The sequence below is a fragment of the Triticum dicoccoides genome, chromosome 6A, assembly GCF_002162155.2.
Source record: "Triticum dicoccoides isolate Atlit2015 ecotype Zavitan chromosome 6A, WEW_v2.0, whole genome shotgun sequence".
Taxonomy (NCBI): Eukaryota; Viridiplantae; Streptophyta; class Magnoliopsida; order Poales; family Poaceae; genus Triticum; species Triticum dicoccoides.
The window spans coordinates 3,010,674-3,021,614 of record NC_041390.1 but is presented as its reverse complement, the minus strand read 5'-3'; positions in this window follow the sequence as shown (position 1 = coordinate 3,021,614).

Below are 10,941 nucleotides of genomic sequence, written 5' to 3'. Positions count from 1 at the left end.
AACGTTTGGTGGTGGCGTTACCCACCGTATAGGAAGTATTAGACCCAGACACGGCGCACAATTATCGTGGCGCTCCGAAGTCAAATTCCACATTAATGTATTCACACTTAGAATGTATGTCTTCATTGATTGAAGATATACGTTACTTCGTGTGTTGCACATCTAAGTCATCAATATGCATAAGTGTTAGGATGTGTGCCTGATCACAGGATATTTGAGGATTCCAGGATATTTAGCTCACACCATAACTTGCAAAATCTCTTCTCATCCAAGGGCTTGGTGAAGATATCTGCCAATTTCTCTTCAGTGTTGACGTGTATGATATCAATATCTTCCTTCACGACATGATCTCTGAGAAAGTGATGACGAATTTCTATGTGCTTTGTCTTCGAGTGCTGAACAGGGTTGTTGGCAATCTTGATGGCGCTTTCGTTGTCGCAATAAAGTGGTACTTGCTTCAGATGAATGCCATAGTCCTTGAGAGTTTGCTTCATCCACAGAAGCTGAGCACAGCAAGATCCAGCAGCAATGTATTCAGATTCAGCAGTGGAGAGGGATACACAGTTCTGCTTCTTTGAAGACCAACATACAAGTGATCGTCCCAGAAAGTGACATGGGCCTGATGTAGACTTCCGATCAACCTTGTCACCAGCATAATCAGCATCCGAGAATCCAACCAGATCAAACTCTGAGCCCTTTGGATACCATAATCCGAGAGTTGGGGTGTGAGCCAAATATCGAAGAATTTGCTTCACAGCTAAGTGATGCGACTCCTTTGGTGCCGCTTGAAATCGAGCACACATGCAAACACTAAGCATAATATCTGGCCTAGATGCACATAAATAAATCAAAGAACCAATCATGGAGCGGTATACCTTTTGATCGAACTCTTTACCATTGTCGTCGGGACCCAGATGATGTTTGGCTGGCATTGGTGTTGTGAAGCCTTTGCAGTCTTGCATACCAAACTTCTTCAGGCACTCTTTGAGATACTTCTCTTGAGATATGAAGATGCCGTTGCGTTGTTGTCGTATTTGAAGATCGAGGAAGAACTTCAGCTCCCCCATCATAGACATCTGATATTGCTCTTGCATCATATAGCCAAACTCTTCACTGTACTTCTGATTGGTGCAGCCGAAGATAATGTCATCCACATATATTTGGCACACAAACAGTTCACCATCATATGTCTTCGTGAAGAGAGTGGGGTCTAGGGAACCAGGTATGAAGCCTTTGCTCTTCAGGAAATATTTGAGTGTGTCATACCAGGCCCGAGGGGCTTGTTTGAGGCCATACAGTGCCTTGTTGAGCTTGTATACCATGTCAGGATGTTTTGGATCTTCAAACCCAGGCGGTTGTGCAACATACACTTCTTCTTCAATCTTGCCATTGAGAAAGGCACTCTTCACATCCATTTGATATAGAAGTATGTTATGATGATTTGCATAGGCCAGCAGTATACGTATGGCTTCAAGTCTAGCCACATGAGCAAATTTTTCATCGAAATCAATGCCTTCCACTTGAGTATATCCTTGAGCAACGAGACGAGCTTTGTTTCTGACTACTTGATCATGCTCATCTTGCTTGTTGCGGTATATCCATTTGGTGCCTATTATATTGTGCTTCCGTGGATCAGGACGCTTAACCAGTTCCCATACATTGTTCAACTCAAACTATTGAAGCTCTTCTTGCATAGCTTGAATCCATTCAGGTTCCATGAAGGCTTGTTCAACTTTCTTGGGTTCTGTAATTGAGACGAATGCGAAGTGCCCACAGAAATTTGCCAGCTGAGTTGCCCTTGAACGAGTGAGTGGACCGGGTTCATTGATGCTGTCAATTATTCTTTCAATCTGCACTTCATTGGCAACGCGAGGATGTACAGGGCGAAGACTTTGCTCTTGCTGATCAATGTCGTTGTTGGAGGGATTGTCTTCAGGTTGAGCATTGTCTTCAGGTTGATCTGGTGCGGAGATGATGAGTTCCTCTTCAGGATGAGCTTCAGAAGGTATGATTTCTCCAGTTCCCATTAGCTTGATTGATTCACTGGATGGAACTTCATCTAGCACATTTGGCAGGTGCTCTCTTTGTGAACCATTGGTCTCATCGAACCGCACATCCACTGTTTCAACCACTTTATAATGAAAGAGATTGAAGACTCTGTAGGAGTGCGAATCCTTTCCATATCCAAGCATAAAACCCTCATGTGCTTTTGGTGCAAACTTTGAGGTGTGATGTGGGTCCTTAATCCAGCACCTTGCGCCAAATACTCTGAAGTAACTGACATTTGGCTTCTTGCCAGTTAGGAGTTCATAAGATGTCTTGTTAAGAAGCTTGTGAAGATAAACACGGTTGATTGTATGGCATGCAGTGTCAATGGCTTCAGGCCAGAATTTTCTTGGAGTCTTGTATTCATCTAGCATCGTTCTGGCCATCTCAATGAGTGTTCTGTTCTTGCGTTCAACGACGCCATTCTGGTGTGGCGTGTACGGGGCTGAGAATTCATGTGTGATGCCCAAGGTATCAAGATATGTATCAAGGCCAGTGTTCTTGAATTCAGTGCCATTGTCACTTCTGATGTGCTTTATCTTGGCGCCATAGTTGTTCATTGCTCGATTGGCGAAGCGTCTGAAGACATCCTGCACTTCAGTCTTGTAAAGGATTATGTGCACCCAAGTATATTTAGAGTAATCATCAACAATGACAAAGCCATATAGGCAAGCAGTGGTGGTAAAAGTTGAGTAGTGAGTGGGACCAAAAAGATCCATGTGAAGCAGTTCGAAGGGTCGAGTAGTGGTCATGATTGTCTTCGAGGGATGTTTGGCCCTCGTCATCTTCCCTGCTTCACAGGCACCGCATAAGTGATCTTTCTTGAACTTGACGCCCTCGATGCCTATGACATGCTTCTCCTTCGCAAGAGTATGGAGGTTCCTCATGCCAGCATGCCCAAGCCTCCGATGCCAAAGCCAGCATTCTGAAGCTTTTGCTAGAAGACATACTGCAAGCTGTGGCCCTGCTGAGAAATCTACTACGTACAAATCATCTTTCCGATACCCTTCAAACACTAGAGACTTGTCAGATTCCATTAGTACCAGGCAACGATATTTTCCAAATATTACGATCATGTTCAAATCGCAAAGCATTGAGACAGACATTAAGTTGAAGCCAAGGGATGCAACAAGCATGACTTTATCCATGTGTTGATCCCTTGAGATTGCAACTCTACCTAGACCTAATACCTTACTTTTACCAGTGTCAGCGAATGTGATGTGGCTCTTGTCGGATGGATGTAAGGTTGAGTCCATAAGAAGACTTCTTTTGCCGGTCATGTGATTTGTACACCCACTGTCAATAATCCATTCTGAAGACGTTGGTGTCGTACCCTACAGTGCAGTTAGGGGGATAGGCTTCACAAAGAGAATTGTGAAGCAAAAACATTTGACGAACCAGTGGGTTATGAAAACTTAGATCCAGATTAGGACTAATAGGGAGAGTAGCATGCGCTTCAGGAACGAAGTACATAGTAATGCCATTCGGGCATTTGATCTTGCGCTCTACAAGATGTTTAAGGTCCCCAGCAATAGCGTCAGAAGATTTTGGTTTTCTGCTGGAGACCTTTCCCTGCAAAAGAGAGTTAAGCTTTCTTAGCCACCCACATCTTCAAGGGTGGCTTAGAAGCAATAAGTCTAAGTGCAGCATCTGAGAATTTTGGCTTTGGAGCCCTAGCAAACAGTCTAGCAGGCGACAGTAGTTCTCATAAGAATAGGCAGAATAGTTCTTGGTCATGAACATGGCGGTTTGATGAACCGCTCTCATATTCATATGCCTGAGTATGGTTTCCCTGCAAAACATTTGCGTTAGTGCGACTCGGGTGAGTCCTCTGTCTGTATGAAGCCTTTGGACCGTCTGAAGCCTTTGGTCTGAGGTTTGTCTTCTTCATGTGAGGTGTCATGAAGACATTCACAGGAAGATTTTCCAGACACGTTTTCGGAACCCAGATCTTCTTCATGGGTGGTCCATTCCTGCAGTTAGTACCAATGTACCTGGCAAACACTTCACCATACTGATTCTTAAACAATACATAGTTTGGGTTAAAGGATTCATCAATGATAATGGGGTTAGCACAAGTGAAGCCAGATAGATTGGATGGATCTCCTGAAGGTTCCTTTGCAGCAACCCACATGGTTTTGGGGTACTGCTCAGGTTTCCAGTAAGAGCCATCTGCATTCATTTTCCTTACGAACCCAACACCCTCTTTCCTAGGGTTTCGGTTCAGAATCTGCTTCTTGAGGACATCACGTAATGTCTGATGCCCTTTAAGACTATTGTACATCCCTGTTTCAAGCAATGTCTTCAAGCTAGCATTCTCATCAGCAATAGCGGTGGTATCCTCAGCAGAGGGGTTAGTTACCACATTAACAGTTGAAGATATTGCAACAGCAGTAGCAGTGGAACATTCAGCAACAGAAGTAGCATTTGTTGGGTTTCGTAGTAATTTCAAAAAAATTCCTACACTCAAGCAAGATCATGGTGATGCATAGCAACGAGAGGGGAGAGTATGATCTACGTACCTTGTAGATCGACAACGGAAGCGTTTGGTTGATGTAGTCGTACGTCTCCACGGCCCGACCGATCAAGCACCGAAACTACGGCACCTCCGAGTTCTAGCACACGTTCAGCTCGATGATGATCCCCGGACTCCGATCCAGCAAAGTGTCGGGGAAGAGTTCCATCAGCACGACGGCTTGGTGACGATCTTGATGTACTACTGCAGCAGGGCTTCGCCTAAACTCCGCTACAATATTATCGAGGATTATGGTGGAAGGGGGCACCGCACACGACTAAGAATATGATCACGTGGATCAACTTGTGTTGTTCTGGGGTGCCCCTGCCTCCGTATATAAAGGCTCAAGAGGGGGAGGCCGGCCGGCCATCATAGGGCGCGCTAGGAGGAGTCCTACTCCCTCCGGGAGTAGGACTTCTCCCCCAATCCTAGTTGGAATAGGATTCGCGATGTGGGAAAAGAGAGAGAGAGAAGGAGGGGGGCGCCGGCCCCCTCTCTCCTTGTCCTATTCGGACTAGGGGGGAGGGGCGCGCGGCCCAGCCCTGGCTTCCTCTCCTCTTCTTCCACTAAGGCCCATTAAGGCCCATATAGCTCCCGGGGGTTCCGGTAACCTCCCGGTACTCCGGTAAAATCCCGATTTCACCCGGAACACTTCCGATATCCAAACATAGGCTTCCAATATATCAATCTTTATGTATCGACCATTTCGAGACTCCTCGTCATGTCCGTGATCACATACGGGACTCCGAACAACCTTCGGTACATCAAAATGCATAAACTCATAATATAACTGTCATCGTAACCTTAAGCGTGCGGACCCTACGGGTTCGAGAACAATGTAGACATGACCGAGACACATCTCCGGTCAATAACCAATAGCGGGACATGGATGCCCATATTGACTCCTACATATTCTACGAAGATCTTTATCGGTCAGACCGCATAACAACATACGTTGTTCCCTTTGTCATCGGTATGTTACTTGCCCGAGATTCGATCGTCGGTATCCTATACCTAGTTCAATCTCGTTACCGGCAAGTCTCTTTACTCGTTCTGTAATACATCATCCCGCAACTAACTCATTAGTTGCAATGCTTGAAAGGCTCAAGTGATGTGCATTACCGAGAGGGCCCAGAGATACCTCTCCGACAATCGGAGTGACAAATCCTAATCTCGAAATACGCCAACCCAACATGTACCTTTGGAGACACCTGTAGAGCTCCTTTATAATCACCCAGTTACGTTGTGACGTTTGGTAGCACACAAAGTGTTCCTCTGGCAAACGGGAGTTGCATAATCTCATAGTCATAGGAACATGTATAAGTCATGAAGAAAGCAATAGCAACATACTAAACGATCGGGGTGCTAAGCTAATGGAATGGGTCATGTCAATCAGATCATTCAACTAATGATGTAATCCTGTTAATCAGATGACAACTCTTTGTCCATGGTTAGGAAACATAACCATCTTTGATCAACAAGCTAGTCTAGTAGAGGCATACTAGTGACACTCTGTTTGTCTATGTATTCACACATGTATTATGTTTCCGGTTAATACAATTCTAGCATGAATAATAAACTTTTATCATGATATAAGGAAATAAATAATAACTTTATTATTGCCTCTAGGGCATATTTCCTTCAGTCTCCCACTTGCACTAGAGTCAATAATCTAGATTACACAGTAATGATTCTAACACCCATGGAGCCTTGGTGCTGATCATGTTTTGCTCATGGAAGAGGCTTAGTCAACGGGTCTGCAACATTCAGATCCGTATGTATCTTGCAAATCTCTATGTCTCCCACCTGGACTAGATCCCGGATGGAATTGAAGCGTCTTTTGATGTGCTTGGTTCTTTTGTGAAATCTGGATTCCTTCGCCAAGGCGATTGCACCAGTATTGTCACAAAAGATTTTCATTGGACCCGATGCACTAGGTATGACACCTAGATCGGATATGAACTCCTTCATCCAGACTCCTTCATTCGCTGCTTCTGAAGCAGCTATGTATTCCGCTTCACACGTAGATCCCGCCACGACGCTCTGTTTAGAACTGCACCAACTGATAGCTCCACCGTTTAATGTAAACACGTATCCGGTTTGCGATTTAGAATCGTCCGGATCAGTGTCAAAGCTTGCACCAACGTAACCGTTTATGATGAGCTCTTTGTCACCTCCATATACGAGAAACATATCCTTAGTCCTTTTCAGGTACTTCAGGATGTTCTTGACCGCTGTCCAGTGATCCACTCCTGGATTACTTTGGTACCTCCCTGCTAGACTTATAGCAAGGCACACATCAGGTCTGGTACACAACATTGCATACATGATAGAGCCTATGGCTGAAGCATAGGGAACATCTTTCATTTTCTCTCTATCTTCTGTAGTGGTTGGGCATTGAGTCTGACTCAACTTCACACCTTGTAACATACGCAAGAACCCTTTCTTTGCTTGATCCATTTTGAACTTCTTCAAAATCTTGTCAAGGTATGTGCTTTGTGAAAGTCCAATTAAACGTTTCGATCTATCTCTATAGATCTTTATGCCTAATATGTAAGCAGCTTCACCGAGGTCTTTCATTGAAAAACTTTTATTCAAGTATCCCTTTATGCTATCCGGAAATTCTATATCATTTCCGATCAGTAATATGTCATCCACATATAATATCAGAAATGCTACAGAGCTCCCACTCACTTTCTTGTAAATACAGGCTTCTCCAAAAGTCTGTATAAAACCAAATGCTTTGATTACACTATCAAAGCGTTTATTCCAACTCCGAGAGGCTTGCACCAGTCCATAAATGGATCGCTGGAGCTTGCACACTTTGTTAGCTCCCTTTGGATCGACAAAACCTTCTGGTTGCATCATATACAACTCTTCTTCCAGAAATCCATTCAGGAATGCAGTTTTGACATCCATCTGCCAAATTTCATAATCATAAAATGCGGCAATTGCTAACATGATTCGGACAGACTTAAGCATCGCTACGGGTGAGAAGGTCTCATCGTAGTCAATCCCTTGAACTTGCCGAAACCCTTTTGCGACAAGTCGATCTTTGTAGACAGTAATATTACCGCCGGCGTCAGTCTTCTTCTTGAAGATCCATTTATTCTCAATTGCTTGCCGATCATCGGGCAAGTCAACCAAAGTCCATACTTTGTTCTCATACATGGATCCCATCTCAGATTTCATGGCTTCAAGCCATTTTGCGGAATCTGGGCTCACCATCGCTTCTTCATAGTTCGTAGGTTCATCATGATCTAGTAGCATGACTTCCAGAACAGGATTACTGTACCACTCTGGTGCGGATCTTACTCTGGTTAATCTACGAGGTTTAGTAGTATCTTTTTCTGAAGTTTCATGATCATTATCATTAGCTTCCTCACTAATTGGTGTAGGTGCTACAGAAACAGTTTTTTGTGATTCACTACTTTCCAATAAGGGAGCAGGTACAGTTACCTCATCAAGTTCTACTTTCCTCCCACTCACTTCTTTCGAGAGAAACTCCTTCTCTAGAAAGTTTCCGAACTTAGCAACAAAAGTCTTGCCTTCGGATCTGTGATAGAAGGTGTATCCAATAGTCTCCTTTGGATATCCTATGAAGACACATTTCTCCGATTTGGGTTCGAGCTTATCAGGTTGAAGCTTTTTCACATAAGCATCGCAGCCCTAAACTTTCAGAAACGACAACTTTGGTTTCTTGCCAAACCATAGTTCATAAGGCGTCGTCTCAACAGATTTTGATGGTGCCCTATTTAACGTGAATGCGGCCGTCTCCAAAGCATAACCCCAAAATGATAGCGGTAAATCAGTAAGCGACATCATAAATCGCACCATATCTAGTAAAGTATGATTACGACGTTCGGACACACCATTACGCTGTGGTGTTCCGGGTGGCGTGAGTTGCGAAACTATTCCGCATTGTTTCAAATGTACACCAAACTCGTAACTCAAATATTCTCCTCCACGATCAGATCGTAGAAACTTTATTTTCTTGTTACGATGATTTTCAACTTCACTCTGAAATTCTTTGAACTTTTCAAATGTCTCAGACTTATGTTTCATTAAGTAGATATGCCCATATCTGCTTAAGTCATCTGTGAAGGTGAGAAAATAACGATATCCGCCACGAGCCTCAATATTCATCGGACCACATACATCTGTATGTATGATTTCGAACAAATCTGTTGCTCTCTCCATAGTACCAGAGAACGGTGTTTTAGTCATCTTGCCCATGAGACACGGTTCGCAAGTACCAAGTGATTCATAATCAAGTGGTTCCAAAAGTCCATCAGCATGGAGTTTCTTCATGCGCTTTACACCGATATGACCTAAACGGCAGTGCCACAAATAAGTTGCACTATCATTATCAACTCTGCATCTTTTGGTTTCAACATTATGAATATGTGTGTTACTACTATCGAGATTTAATAAGAATAGACCACTCTTCAAGGGTGCATGACCATAAAAGATATTACTCATATAAATAGAACAACCATTATTCTCTGATTTAAATGAATAACCGTCTCGCATCAAACAAGATCCAGATATAATGTTCATGCTTAACGCTGGCACCAAATAACAATTATTTAGGTCTAATATTAATCCCGAAGGTAGATGTAGAGGTAGCGTGCCGATCGCGATCACATCGACTTTGGAACCGTTTCCCACGCGCATCGTCACCTCGTCCTTAGCCAATCTTCGCTTAATCTGTAGTCCCTGTTTCGAGTTGCAAATATTAGCAACAGAACCAGTATCAAATACCCAGGTGCTACTGCGAGCATTAGTAAGGTACCCATCAATAACATGTATATCACATATACCTTTGTTCACCTTGCCATCCTTCTTATCCGCCAAATACTTGGGGCAGTTCCGCTTCCAGTGACCAGTCTGCTTGCAGTAGAAGCACTCAGTTTCAGGCTTAGGTCCAGAATTGGGTTTCTTCTCTTGAGCAGCAACTTGCTTGCTGTTCTTCTTGAAGTTCCCCTTCTTCTTCCCTTTGCCCTTTTTCTTGAAACTAGTGGTCTTGTTAACCATCAACACTTGATGCTCCTTTTTGATTTCTACCTCCGCAGCTTTCAGCATTGCGAAGAGCTCGGGAATAGTCTTATTCATCCCTTGCATATTATAGTTCATCACGAAGCTCTTGTAGCTTGGTGGCAGTGATTGGAGAATTCTGTCAATGATGCAATCATCTGGAAGATTAACTCCCATCTGAATCAAGTGATTATTATACCCAGACATTTTGAGTATATGCTCACTGACAGAACTGTTCTCCTCCATCTTGCAGCTATAGAACTTATTGGAGACTTCATATCTCTCAATCCGGGCATTTTCTTGAAATATTAACTTCAACTCCTGGAACATCTCATATGCTCCATGACGTTCAAAACATCGTTGAAGTCCCGGTTCTAAGCCGTAAAGCATGGCACACTGAACTATCGAGTAGTCATCAGCTTTGCTCTGCCAGACGTTCACAACATCTGGTGTTGCTCCAGCAGCAGGCCTGGCACCCAGCGGTGCTTCCAGGACGTAATTCTTCTGTGCAGCAATGAGGATAATCCTCAAGTTACGGACCCAGTCCGTGTAATTGCTACCATCATCTTTCAACTTTGCTTTCTCAAGGAACGCATTAAAATTCAACGGAACAATAGCACGGGCCATTTATCTACAATCATACATAGACAAGAAAGATACTATCAGGTACTAAGTTCATGATAAATTTAGGTTCAATTAATCATATTACTAAAGAACTCCCACTTAGATAGATATCCCTCTAATCCTCTAAGTGATTACGTGATCCAAATCAACTAAACCATGTCCGATCATCACGTGAGATGGAGTAGTTTCATTGGCGAACATCACTATGTTGATCATATCTACTATATGATTCACGCTCGACCTTTCGGTCTCCGTGTTCCGAGGCCATATCTGTATATGCTTGGCTCGTCAAGTATAACCTGAGTATTCCGCGTGTGCAACTGTTTTGCACCCGTTGTATTTGAACGTAGAGCCTATCACACCCGATCAGCACGAAGAACTTTCGCAACGGTGCATACTCAGGGAGAACACTTCTTGATAATTTAGTGAGAGATCATCTTATAATGCTACCGTCAATCAAAGCAAGATAAGATGCATAAAAGATAAACATCATATGCAATTAAAATATGTGACATGATATGGCCATCATCATCTTGTGCCTTTGATTTCCATCTCCAAAGTACTGTCATGATCTCTATCGTTACCGGCATGACACCATGATCTCCATCATCTTGATCTATATCAATGTGTCGTCACGTGGTCGTCTCGCCCTTGCTCTTGCAACTATTGCTATCGCATAGCGATAAAGTAAAGCAATTATTGGATGCTTGCATCTTATG